The sequence below is a fragment of the Schistocerca cancellata genome, chromosome 2 (assembly GCF_023864275.1).
Source record: "Schistocerca cancellata isolate TAMUIC-IGC-003103 chromosome 2, iqSchCanc2.1, whole genome shotgun sequence".
Taxonomy (NCBI): Eukaryota; Metazoa; Arthropoda; class Insecta; order Orthoptera; family Acrididae; genus Schistocerca; species Schistocerca cancellata.
This window is the reverse complement of record NC_064627.1, coordinates 1016120720-1016135149: the sequence shown is the minus strand read 5'-3', so window position 1 is coordinate 1016135149 and position 14430 is coordinate 1016120720.

Below are 14430 nucleotides of genomic sequence, written 5' to 3'. Positions count from 1 at the left end.
TACCGTAAACCTGCGGTGACGTTAACAGTAAATAAGCACAGTGGTGACTAACGAAAATGCATGTCAATGCTTTCAGGTCAGTTATGCGCTTACTATCATATGGTTGAGCGTGTCCACGTGAAATATCGTCGCGAAACGAAGGGCAATAATATCGTGGTCGGGTAAACCGTCTACAATGTTTGATCAAAAGTATCTGGACACCTGTAATGAACATTAATACAGGGTGTGTCCACCACTGGGCTGCATGCCGACTTGAACTGCCCCAGGGACACTTTTAATGATATGTCTGAATATATATTCTTCCTCAAGAGACCAAACCAGGTATGGGACACTGGAGTCTGGAGCGTATTGGAAGTTCTAAAATGACTTACCACTCTATAGAGGGCCGACTTTGTTCAAAACCCTGGAGTAATATGGCACAGCTAAGACAAAACTGAAATCTTAAAAGAACTGTTAACAGATATACGATATAAAGTAAAATTTAGGAGAGAAATTTCAGAAGTTCGATAAGGTTAATAAATGAAGTAGCAACCAGCCTCAAGTATGGTTTAACAAGGTTTATTTGGATCAAACAATGACTGGTTTCGAATTTTTTACGAATTCATCTTCAGATTGCTGTTAAACGTTTCGTTTTTTTTTCTTTTTGTATCTGTTGTTGGTTGGCTGTATTAAGACAAACAGAATTCCTTTTATTCAGTATTTCGTAAGCTTCACGGTAGTATATGTTACTCGTGTGAAGCTGGGCCACATTTCATAAGTTTTTATCGTGTGTACTGTCACCAGGCAGAGAATGGTGTGGTGTAAGATATTTTTCAAAAAACTGAACAGCACTTTCATAATACACATCCACAAATGTATAAACGTGAAAATTCACAATAAAAACGGAGGTCGATTTCGTCACACAGAAGCATACAGCATATACGTTTTCACAATATATAACTTCAAAACCTTTTAATAACGCTTTGATATAGGTCATAAGAAATAAATCTGCGGTGAATTTTACCAAATAGTAAACAACAAACCTTCTCGTGGAAATCGGGTTTTCTGCCGGATATCAGCGTCTTCGACTAGGGAACGGCAAACAGAACACCAGGCACCGGGCAGGCATAAATATGAGACCCGGTCCAACAAGCAGCCAGTCTCAGGGAACACCTGATGAAGACGTCAAGTAATGACGTCGAAATATCCGGTAGAAAACCCGATTTCCACGAGATGTCATCAAATCGCCGGGAAAGTCTAAGAAATTACAACAAACCATCTGTCCGTGTGCAGCAAACCAGTAACGGGTACAAAATCGGGGCCCCAGCAAGAAAACAAAACGAAACGTGTAACAACCATCTGAAAATGGATTTGTAAAAAATTCTCCCAAATAAACCTTGTTAAACCATACTAGCGGCTAGTTGCTGTCTCTGTTATAAACCTTACAGTATTACAGCCATAGTTCTCAAAAAGTCAATTTTCAACAAAAGAGCTTTAAACTCCAATACTTCTCAGTCGTCTGTCTGAAAAAACGATCAGAAAATGGGGGAAGACTTTGGCGTGCGCTACTATCAAAAGAGCATCAAAATTGACACGAAATGGGGTAATTTCACAAGCTGGTTGGTTAGCATCTGCATATGATTTCGTTATTTTACAAACAGTGCAGAGGTATCACACAAAACGTAGCAACAGATGAACAAAGAGAAAAGCAGGGCTACAAATCTCCTTCGAGAAAGCAGAGGTATTTAAAAACAACAAGGCTGAACCATCAAAAATTATGCTCAAAGTATTGAAATTTGAAAAGCAGAGACAATATATTTTCTTTTTCTCGGAGAAGTCCTCATGCCTGATGGAAGGCAGAAAGATGCCATCAGAGCAAAATTATGAAGCATGGACTTAGCAGTTCATTTAACACAAGGAGTTTGTAATAAAAATAAAAGCAAAAACTCGTCATTACTGGGCAGTAATTCAGCTAAAATGAAAATATGCGCCACAAGCACAAATTTCAGAATTAATGGAACATACTGGAGAAATCATGAAAAAGGAAAGGCAGACTGTGAGAAAGATATTAGGAAATAGAAGAATAGTAGTAAAATTTAAGTTAAGAAGGATCACATAGAAACAGACTGAAATTAGGAGAAGAAGGTTAATGTCCTACGATCACATCTAAAAAGTAAGTCTTAACAGACAGGTGAGAAAAGCTGTACAGCATTTGGTAAAAATTAAATGGCAGAAAAGAGGAACAAATAAAGAGTGAACAGATGAAAGAGCATTAGCGCAAGTGTAAAGCTGCCTTACAGGCTTAAATGTGCTCTGTAGCGTGCCTGTAACAAAAGAAGAGAAATGATCGAAAGTATGGCAGAACGAGGATTTGATGAAATAACGGAGAAACAATTTATTGCCTGTGGTTTTTTCTCCGCAATGTTGTGTGGATGCTAGTGAAACGCGCTCCACTGGAAGTTTCGGCAGAATCCAGAATTCTACGTTTCTACGAGCGCAACGCCGCGGCATTGCCTGGCCTCAGATGCGCACCGCCCCTCAACCCCCACTCCCCCCCTCCCCCAACCCCCTCTACACCACTCTGGGTACTTCCCAGAATTGTTTCCACAGGACGACGAGGCTAGCGGTGAGCATTCCCGCAACGTTCATGCAAATTCGCGCGTAAACAGGCGGGCCTGAGCTCGCTAATGTACTGCCGCCGTATGCAAACTGACGCCGCCATCTTACTTTCAATAGCCCCCACCCGCACACTACGGCCGAGCGCCGCCGCTACCTACCGCGTCTTCTGTTCTCTCTCTCTCACTCTTTCTCTCTTCCTTTCTCTTACTGTTCTCTCCCGTACTGTGCTTCGCCTGTTTTGCATCAGAGGATTGTCACACGGAAAGGAGTGGGGCCGCTCTCCGACTATAACAGCCCTCCCTGTAACTGCGCGGTTCCTTGCTGCGAGGCGCTTCTTCTTACTCATAGAATTTGGCCTGTTACAGGGAAGATCTCTTGTACTGGCCGATTACTTTAACTTATCTCGCCTTTGATTCCTTCTGAAAACCAACAGGCAGGGCGCTGTTGGCAGTTAAAAGTTTCACTGACGGAAGTTGTTAGTGTGACGCAGGGACGTTTATCCTGTGGTAACAGCATTTATGTGGTCATAGGTGAAACAGCTTCATGCTTCAATGTCGAGCTGTAAGTTTCCTGCGCTTTCCTTCTTGAATGTATTCATTGCTATCCCCATAAATACCTTCCTCTGTTAAGTTTTCTACTTTCTACGTTCCTGTCCATGTGACTATGTGTAAATTTTAATCGATGTTAACTTCTCAAAAGAGAGTTCTTAGCTTTGCATGTCAGAAAACCTTTAGTCTTTAATCTGTGTACGTGATGTACCTTTATGCTCACTAGTGGCCCTATGTAACCAATACTTTTAATGCCTACGAAGATACTATGTTTAAAATATCTTGATGCATTGTTACGTACATTATATGCAGTCCATATGAGGACAAAGCATGTGACCAACCAATGTGAATAATCTCGCTATTTAGACCTCTAATACAAAACACACAGCCGCTAAACTAAACAACATCAGAATGTTAATCCAACTTGAATGGTCAATCACTGTACCCTAAGTGCATAAACAATGTTCATCTCTGGCCCTTATAGTCACATTGACTTTCCTGCATGACAGCTGATTACTAGGCTACGCCTTGTGGTTGCTTTCGACTGCTCCGATCTGAAATAAAATATCAGAATAAATGTTACCATGTGCAATGCGAGAGTATTATGCGCCGGTTAATTACAAATTTAACAAATGGATTTCGTGAACTGCAATATGAGTCCGATTTAAAAAGTTTTGAATAGCAAGTGCGATGTGGATGTCGAAAAGCTTGAAAACTGCTTTGGTCAATCGTATATTAGCTGATCATTGTTACTACGAGTATAATTTGAACATAAAATACAAAGCTCTTCTAATTGATTCTTTAGACAAAACTTTCAACATATGTAGAATTAAATCTAAAAGGAAATCATACAGTGCAAGCTTTCACTGCTAGTACTGACATCACTTAAAACTTGCGGGCTGATAGGCCGCGGTCGATGTATAAAAATTTCTCCTACTATTTCCTCTCCGACTGCGGGAGTCATCTTCAGATGTAAAGTGGCGAACTGCAACCAGAACTCTATGGAGTGCCGAATATATGGGCAATGTGGAGGGCACCACAGTCCATTGCGTGACGTCGGCTACGCTGGTGGTGCCAACACTCTCGATTGAAAGTAATCAATAGTCATTCATTTACCAATAGGGCGATCATAACATAAAATTGACAGAGACGAGTGTCATATCGAAAACATCATATTATCATGCCCTTATGTTTGGAGAGGCTATTGAGATTTGCAGACACCGTAATAATTTTAACAGGAAAGAAGGAGGTGTTAAATTAGATTAAATCTGGATGTCAACATTACAACATAAGAATGACGATCGATTACTTTCAATCGAGAATGTTGGCACCACCAACGTAACCGATGTCACGTGACGGACTGTGGAGTCCTCTACAGTGCCCGTATATTCCCGCTCCCTCGAGATTTGGTTGCGGTTCGCCACCTGACCTCTGCAGATGTCTCCCAGAGTCGGAGGGGAAACGTTAGGCGGAAGTTTTATACATCGACCATGGCCTATTAGCCCTGGAAGTCTTAAATTATGTCTATAAGGAAAATTTACATTCAGTTTTTAAAAACGAAAAGGGTAAAAATTGATGTATTCCTTTCCTGAATTCATGCATTTATGAGATACTGAAGCAACAGTATCGTAATAGTTGAACGGTGCACATTACGAAATTTGCTAACTTAAACTGAAAATGTCAAATCAGATACCTTTCAGCCATCTAAATTTCCAAATTCTTATTTTATTTGGCTACCAGTTTCGCCGATATATTACGCCATCTTCAGGTCCCCTGACCGATGCACAATAACATTTCAACCTCGGTTCCGTGAAAATAGCGGCCAGCATTCAAAGACTGGTATCTGTAGAGTTTTGAGGCAGCAGTCACTTCAAACATCACCTGCTCACCTTAATCGAGGTTTCAATCTTCGTACAAGTCGGTCAGGTGCTCTGAAGAAGGGGTAATATATCGCCGAAATTGGTAGACCAACAAACAACAGTTTGGAAATCTAGACAGCTGAAAGGTGTACGATATGACATTCCGTACTGAACAGCCGAGGTCCCGAACCATCTCTGAAGAGATGGACAAACAGAGATTAAATTGAATGTTTCCTAAACACGACATCCCACTTTTCTGCAAAGGTAGTACACGCGGCTCGATATTACTTTATGTAATAAATTCCAAACTGCAGCAACAGCACTCGGAAATTAGGCCTCCCACATCAACCCCACAATTCTGCCTCAGACAAACCTCAACACCCAACTCTCTAGCTCATACGGACTGGCAACTTAACAAGAGCCGAGAGAGTCTCCTTTATACACATAAACGGGAAAAGTGTTATCCGAGGCGAACACCACATACAAAACTACCGCACCGCACACTGTAACATCTTTTCAGAGTCGGCATTGATTAAGCACAAAAAAGACTTTTTTGCCGGCAACCTTGCATTAAGTTGTGCAGGCAATGCTTAACTGAAGGAGGCGCTGCCCCAAGCAGTGGACTTGGCGAAGTTTATTAAAAATGGAAATCAGAAATATTGCTACTTAAAAAAGTAATACATGCGAAGTTTACTGTCCTTCGTATCTGAAACATTGTGTTGAATTTTTCTTTGCATACATCGACGACAACGTTGAAAGAAGCCAATTACAGGTTAATAGGATACTTGGCCGTTTATGCATCCAGTCCAAACTTCGGATCGTGAAATTTGTATGAATGCAATCGTGTTGTTTTGGGGCTGTGATTAAAAAAGCAAAAAAAAAAAAACGGAGTTTTTCAGCCTTGTGTTGCTAGTTAAAAGGGACTGGTCATCCATCGATCAAAAACTGTTTCACTAACATAGTGGTGTTGAGATTCGATCCGGATCGACTATTAGCGTTTTCTTCGCCGACAGTATTTAGAGTGAAGTACCGCACACGTATTAATGGGTCAGAGGAGAAGAAGCGGATTCTCCATTGGTAATATTTTTTTAGAGAATTTCCTGTTTCAGCATTTGCCTTTTAACGCAAAGACATCTCCCGAAAACATTAGTCGGAACCGGAGGACTGTAACCGTTTTTAATTTAGGTATATTTCTCGTATAGTGCGTCCAATACAAAAATCTAGAGATCTAGTTGATTTCTGATAGCTGCTGATGTGTGCTACAGATGTCGTGCTCGACATGTTAAGTTTACGCCACCTTCTACTAACAGTCCATAAAGAAAGGAATGAACGATACAGTTGCAAGTAGACTACGGCCGTAAATTTCTTATACATCGGTGCATTCCTCACTCCCTTCTTCATACCTTCCAATCCTAGGCCAGTGCCAAACAGTCTGATGACCCATTGATTTCTGACAACTCCAGCAAGTGGACGAGTTTGTGACCCCCGGGCTTAAAGTCAATGTGGTGTTATGTATTAATAACGTGTTTCAGAGAATGGTACACTATAATACATTTTTGAATAACTCTTTAGGAGAAGAAATGAATTATCGAAAAAAAATACAGGGTGCCATTTAAAAAAGTCGTACCGCTGTTCATATCTTTGTAAAAAACAAAGCTACAACGAAGGCAATCATTCCGATTGATGTCCCCTTGATGGCTAAAGAACATTTGCTTGAAACATTTTGTAAATTGCATCTGGACAAGAATTTAGGGTGGTCAAGATAAATGGGACACACTTTGTGTGTGTATGTACAATATGTTGCACATCTTGTCCGAAGCCACTGGACCGATTTCAATCACACTTAATTCACATATCAGTTACTGTCTGGAACGAATCGCTGCGGGGTCAGCACCATCTACATATCAAAGTGGTGAGGGTTAAAAGAAGTGTAGCCGACGACGCTCGAATACCCAGAATGTATTCCTCTAGCATTAAGGAGTGAGAGCGCTTAGTGACGTACTACAAATTTTACACAAAATTTCAATCTCTTACGAAATTTTTTCACCCTGACAACCCTCACAAAATGATGTCAGGAAGAAGTTTGTCGCTTACGAGGCCTATATTTTCGCTGTTCCGATTCGTGCATGACGCTTTATTTTATTATCTCTTTACTCTTAACTGTTGTCCCAACACATTTTGAAGACAATTCCCCTGGATGTACCTGAAAAATTCTATTATTTTTCGATACCTGGTTTAGGAAATATGACATCATAAACACCGGGATATGTGAAAAAATTCCGCACAATCACGAGGTTTTAATTTATAACTTCCTTACTACAAACACTATTCGCAACAAACATCGTAGACAGTGTCCAAATGTACCACTGAATTTACCTGCAAAATTGTATAATCGTTCGACGTATTGTTCAGGAGATATGACGTCGTAAAGATTGAGTTGCGTAAAAATGTAGCTACAAAGCGCATTTCGCTACACATATATGTGAGATACGTGCACAAGACAATACGGGACCGATCTGGCCTTGTAACACTAACCAAAACGGCCTTGCTGTGCTGGTACTGCGAACAGCTGAAAGCAAGGGGAAACTACGGCCGTAATTTTTCCCGAGGGCATGCAGATTTACTGTATGGTTAAAAGATGATGGCGTCTTCTTGGGTAAAATATTCCGGAGGTAAAATAGTCCCCCATTCGGATCTCCGGGCGGGAACTACCCAAGAGGATGTCGTTATCAGGAGAAAGAAACCTGGCGTTCTACGGATCGGAGCGTGGAATGTCAGATCCCTTAATCGGGCAGGTAGGTTAGAAAATTTAAAAAGAGAAATGGATAGGTTAAAGTTAGATATAGTGCGAATTAGTGAAGATCGGTGGCAGGAGGAACAAGACTTCTGGTCAGGTGACTACAGGGTTATAAACACAAAATCAAACAGGGGTACTGCAGGAGTAGGTTTAATAATGAATAGGAAAATAGGAGTGCGGGTAAGCTACTACAAACAGCATAGTGAACGCATTATTGTGGCCAAGATTGATACGAAGCCCACGCCTATTACAGTAGTACAAGTTTATATGCCAACTATCTCTGCAGATGACGAAGAAATTGAAGAAATGTATGATGAAATAAAAGAAATTATTGAGATAGTGAAGGGTGACGAAAATTTAATAGTCATGGGTGACTGGAATTCGGTAGTAGGAAAAGGGAGAGAAGGAAACGTAGTAAGTGAATATGGATTGGGGCTAAGGAATGAAAGAGGAAGCCGTCTGGTAGAATTTTGGACATAACACAACTTAATCATAGCTAACACTTGGTTCAAGAATCGTAAAAGAAGGCTGTATACATGGAAGAAGCCTGGAGATACTGACAGGATTCAAATAGATTATGTAATGGTAAGACAGAGATTTAGGAACCAGGTTTTAAATTGTAAGACATTTCCAGGGGCAGATGCGGACTCTGACCACAATCTATTGGTTATGACCTGTAGATTAAAACTGAAGAAACTGCAAAGAGATGGGAATTTAAGGAGATGGGACCTGGATAAACTGAAGGAACCATAGGTTGTACAGAGTTACAGGGAGAGCATAAGGGAACAATTGACAGGAGGGGGGGACATAAATACAGTAGAAGAAGAATGGGTAGTTCTAAAGGATGAAGTAGTGAAGGCAGCAGAGGATCAAGTAGGTAAAAAGACGAGGGCTAGTAGAAATCCTTGGGTAACAAGAAAATATTGAATTTGATTGATGAAAGGAGAAAATATAGAAACGCTGTAAATGAAGCAGGCTAAAAGGAATACAAACGTCTCAAAAATGAGATCGAGAGGAAGTGCAAAATGGCTAAGCAGGGATGGCTAGAGGACAAATGTAACGATGTAGAGGCTTATCTCGCTAGGGGTAAGATAGATACTGCCTACAGGAAAATTAAAGAGACCTTTGGAGAAAAGAGAGCCACTGGTATGAATATCAAGAGTTCAGATGGAAACCCAGTTCTAAGCAAAGAAGGGAAAGCAGAAACGTGGAGAGGGTCTATACAAGGGCGACTTACTTGAGGACAATATTATGGAAGTAGAAGAGGATGTAGATGAAGATGAAATGGGAGATACGATACTGCGTGAAGAGTTTGACAGAGCACTGAAAGACCTGAGTCGAAACAAGGCCCCGGGAGTGGACAACATTCCATTGGAACTACTGACGGCCTTGGGAGAGCCAGTCCTGACAAAACTCTACCATCTGGTGAGCAATACGTATGAGACATACCCTCAGACTTCAAGAAGAATATAGTGATTCCAATCCCAAAGAAAGCAGGTGTTGACAGATGTGAAAATTACCGAACTATCAGTTTAATAAGTCACAGCTGCAAAATACTAACGCGAATTCTTTACAGACGAATGGAAAAACTGGTAGAAGCCGACCTCGGCGAAGATCAGTTTGTATTCCGCAGAAATATTGGAACACGTGAGACAATACTGACCCTACGACGTATCTTAGAAAATAGATTAAGGAAAGGCAAACCTACATTTCTAGCATTTGTAGACTTAGAGAAAGCTTTTGACAATGTTAACTGGAATACTCTCTTTCAAATTCTAAAGGTGGCAGGGGTAAAATACAGGGAGCGAAAGGCTATTTACAATTCGTACAGAAAGCAGATGGCAGTTATAAGAGTCAAGGGACGTGAAAGGGAAGCAGTGGTAGGGAAGGCAGTGAGACAGGGTTGTAGCCCGTCCCCGATGTTATTCAATCTGTATATTGAGCAAGCAGTGAAGGAAACAAAAGAAAAATTCGGAGTAGGTATTAAAGTCCATGGAGAAGAAATAAAAACGTTGAGGTTCGCCGATGACATTGTAATTCTGTCAGAGACAGCAAAGGACTTGGAAGAGCAGTTGAACGGAATGGACAGTGTCTTGAAAGGAGGATATAAGATGAACATCAACAAAAGCAAAACGAGGATAATGGAATGTAGTCGAATTAAATCGGGTGATGCTGAGGGAATTAGATTAGGAAATGAGACATTTAAACTAGTAAAGGAGTTTTGCTATTTGGGGAGCAAAATAACTGATGATGGTCGAAGTAGAGAGGTTATAAAATGTAGACTGGCAATGGCAAGGAAATCGTTTCTGAAGAAGAGAAATTTGTTAACATCGAGTATAGATTTAAGTGTCAGGAAGTCGTTTCTGAAAGTATTTGTATGGAGTGTAGCCATGTATGGAAGTGAAACGTGGACGATAAATAGTTTGGACAAGAAGAGAATAGAAGCTTTTGAAATGTGGTGCTACACAAGAATGCTGAAGATTAGATGGGTAGATCACAAAGCTAATGAGGAAGTCTTGAATAGGATTGGGAAGAAGAGAAGTTTGTGGCACAACTTGACTAGAAGAAGGGATCGGTTGGTAGGACATGTTCTGAGGTATCAAGGGATGACCAATTTAGTATTGGAGGTCAGCGTGGTGGGTAAAAATCGTAGAGGGAGACCAAGAGATGAATACACTAAGCAGATTCTGAAGGATGAAGGTTGCGGTAGGTACTGCGAGATGAAGAGGCTTGCATAGGATAGAGTAGCATGGAGAGCTGCATCAAACCAGTCTCAGGACTGAAGACCACAACAACAACAACGTGCACAAGTGTGTAGGAAGTATGTTGAACATATGTGAAATATGTATGACACGGGTGAACTCTGGCAAAGCCGTGGATAAAATGTTCCTCCTAAAGCCCAGGATCGATTTCAACCAATATATTACTTTCTATTTTTTTTTTCTTGAGCGTGTATTTCAAGGTTCTGTGAATTGCTCTACATCTGTGTTTAATCAACTAACTTTATTTCCTACACCTTGATCTACTATCGAACATATTTCGTATTGGGAGTCTTTAAAACACATTATGTTATTTGTAACCCGTTTTAGTTATTAGGGGTACTTTCAGACGAAAGGTATTTTTTCACTTGACATGGAATTAGTAAAAATCTATAATCTACGATATACAGCTATTTTTCTTTTGAAACATGCTTTATTTTTCCAAAACGATGAATGAAAATTCCATGAAATCACAGTAAGATGCTAGGAGCACATCGCGAATTTAATCACTAACTGTTGAAAATTTTTATTTGGGCCTTCAAACAGAACCGGTTCTCAGCGTGCCGAAGGATCATGTTCACGGCAAAGGTCTGGAGTGAGTTGCAAATACATGTTGTTCCGGTTCGCCGCAACTAGGAAGATGAGTTGGGTAAATTAATAGAAAAATGGCAGCATACTGCAAGCAGCAGAAATGAGATTCTTGAAGAGAGTGAAGGGCTGCACGAAAAGAGAGCAGAAATGAAAACTTTCGTAACGTTTTGAACGTGTGTGTTGTTTATAAGGAAATAACTAAATAAGTGGAAACAAAGATGTGAACGGGATGAGGGATGAAAGACTGCCCAAAAAAGCCCTGCAATGCAATCCGAAAGAAAGGGCAGACGTAGATGGGCTGAGGAAAAGGAGGATATAAAATATCTGATGGAGCAGACAGATTCCCAGTCCCTGCATACAAGACGACTACAACGAAGCAGTAGTTTTCAGTATATACTCAGGGTGATTTTTATTAACGTTGCAAAACCCCGAAGCCACGTATACGACGTTGAGACAAGTAATTTAATATAAGACACGCAGGGCCCCAAATGTCGGGAAATATCCCAAAAGTGGATGACAGATGTTGAATTTGTGACGTCATCCGATGGCGTACCTCGCCGCACGTGCAGCGTTGGAGCCTGTCTGTCTGTAGCACTTGATTATCTCAGACCAAGTCGAGTATTCACGTTTGGTGTGGCTCCAGACCTAATTGCACGATTTTAGCTTGTGGGGCTCAGGGTTCGAGTCTTGGATCTGGCCGGCAGTATTTTTCTGCGTTGCGTTAGACAGTTATGTGTTTGCAGTGAGGTGAGATTTATGATTTGATTTACCGGTCTCGTAGTGCTGGTTAAGTGCAAAGTACAGTACGACAAAAACCTGACGTATGGCGTCACAAGTAAATAAGTTTACGAACTGCATCGCTACCAGAAAATGAGTGATGTGTTCGTTACTAAATAAAGTCGGTAAACAAAGAAAGAAGCGACAAAAGACAAAATTACAACAGCTTGTGCTTGTTTACGGCGAGGACAATAGTTTTGTGGCTTCTATTTTTACAACAGATAAGATTTGCAAAGAATATTTGAAAACAGAGTAGCCTAACGGAGTGATGTGTAGCACTGCCCCCTACCGGAGAGGGTAAGGTGGACAAGCCCAGTCGTTGCATGTGAGGCGAGGTACGTCATCTGATGACACCACATGTTCCACATATGCCATCAACATTTGGATATTGTCACGTAACTCCCACCGCACACCCTTTTTACTTTATATGTAGCTTATATGGCATAATATTTTAATTAATTTTATATTGCTTATTGTTGCGAGCACGACAGATAAAATACGAGTTTCACTACTACTTTCTGCAGTTCAAATTATTTCAACTTTACGCACTTTGACCTATTACGTGGGGATACGCACAACATTGAAAGATTTCCTGCTGTGGACGTACAATCTTTAATTTGCAAACTATTTGTATATAACACTGATTGGCTAGTTAGATATGGAACATGGTATCATTACTGTAAGTAATTATGAAAAAAAAATGCCTTTCCCTACTTTCATCTCTAGAATGCACAGAAAATTACTCTTATTGCCTGTACGGAAGTTACACTATGTTATGTTCACTAAACGTAAACGCTGCAGTGAATTTTTTTTTTTTTAATATACAGGGTGATTCAAAAAGAATACCACAACTTTAAAAATGTGTATTTAATGAAAGAAACATAATATAACCTTCTGTTATACATCATTACAAAGAGTATTTAAAAAGGTTTTTTTTTACTCAAAAACAAGTTCAGAGATGTTCAATATGGCCTCCTCCAGACACTCGAGCAATATCAACCCGATACTCCAACTCGTTCCACATTCTCTGTAGCATATCAGGCGTAACAGTTTGGATAACTGCTGTTATTTCTCGTTTCAAATCATCAATGGTGGCTGGGAGAGGTGGCCGAAACACCATATCCTTAACATACCCCCATAAGAAAAAATCGCAGGGGGTAAGATCAGGGCTTCTTGGAGGCCAGTGATGAAGTGCTCTGTCACGGACTGCCTGGCGGCCGATCCATCTCCTCGGGTAGTTGACGTTCAGGTTTCATAACTAACCTTTTTCGTAGGACTCTCCATACAGTTGATTGTGGAATTTGCAGCTCTCTGCTAGCTCTGCGAGTCGATTTTCCTGGGCTGCGAACAAATGCTTGCTGGATGCGTGCTACATTTTCATCACTCGTTCTCGGCCGTCCAGAACTTTTCCCTTTGCACAAACATCCATTCTCTGTAAACTGTTTATACCAACGTTTAATACACTACCTATCAGGAGGTTTAACACCATACTTCGTTCGAAATGCACGCTGAACAACTGTCGTCGATTCACTTCTGCCGTACTCAATAAAAAAAAAAAAACTTTCTGTTGAGCGGTCGCCATCTTAGCATCAACTGACGCTGACGCCTAGTCAACAGCGCCTCAAGCGAACAAATGTACAACTAAATGAAACTTTATAGCTCCCTTAATTCGCCGACAGATAGTCCTTAGCTCTGCCTTTTGTCGTTGCAGAGTTTCAAATTCCTAAAGTTGTGGTATTCTTTTTGAATCACCCTGTATGAACACTATTAACTGCCACGACTAACATGAGAGCATGAAACTAAAAAAAAAGAAATGTGATTATTATGTTACTAGCCAGAACAGGTTTTTCACAGCAGTCTTTGATCACACACAAGTAAAATTTTATCACTCATGAATTATTTACGTAACTGATAACATAATAGCAGCTGCCCATGTCCACCTGAAAATGACATAATAAAATCCAAAATTTCCCTCTGAAGTATCCAGGAAGCTGAAAGAGATAATTTTAATGTACCGTTACCTGCCTGCTATATTGCGGGAAGACTGCTTTCATTCAATTTAATTTGAATTTGCCGCGGCAACGGTTCCACAATCGCCGCACGGCTCTGCGTCATGAAAAATTCCTAATATGCTGAAAACGGCTAAGAATGTGGAATGAAATCTTGGGCAAGCTGGCAATAAATTATTACAGGTAATAATTTTAACAATTTCTGTATTCAAAAAATCAACATAAATTGAAAGTACACACCTTTTACAAATATCAGCCTCCAATGGCGTCTTTCTCGATCATAGGACAAACGGAGGCTACCTACGCATTCCAGCGAGCGTCACAGGTTCTTGCAACTTTAACGGCTACAAGAAGACAGAGAGAGTAATGTTTTAACCTCCACTATTTATAGGTAATTTAATAAGCATCTTTGTAATTTTTTTCATTATCTGCTTTGACACATACATTCGCCGACCACAGACGTTATTTGTGAAATATAGATACATAAATATT